This window comes from Branchiostoma lanceolatum, chromosome 6 (assembly GCF_035083965.1).
Source record: "Branchiostoma lanceolatum isolate klBraLanc5 chromosome 6, klBraLanc5.hap2, whole genome shotgun sequence".
NCBI lineage: Eukaryota > Metazoa > Chordata > Leptocardii > Amphioxiformes > Branchiostomatidae > Branchiostoma > Branchiostoma lanceolatum.
In genome coordinates this window covers 10,038,048-10,038,323 of record NC_089727.1, presented here as the reverse complement: position 1 = coordinate 10,038,323, position 276 = coordinate 10,038,048, and positions in this window count along the sequence as shown.

The window sequence follows — 276 nt, the reverse complement described above, 5'->3', positions numbered from 1 at the left end:
CCTTCCAGTTAGTAACTAGATCGGGCAGATATTATTGATAATCGCTCTGACCATAGACAAAGATAGCGAATGTTACAAATGCACTGATAGGATTTAGTCTTTTTACCTTCGCCAAGAAGCTTGTCTTGAGGAGCGTGTATTTGTGTGTGTGTCTGTCTGCATGTCTGTGCGTGTATGTGTGTGTGTGTGTGTGTGTGTGTGTGTGTGCATGTGTCCGTCTGCGAACACGATAACTCGAGAATGTCTGGTGGATTATCTTGATATTTGATATGTGGG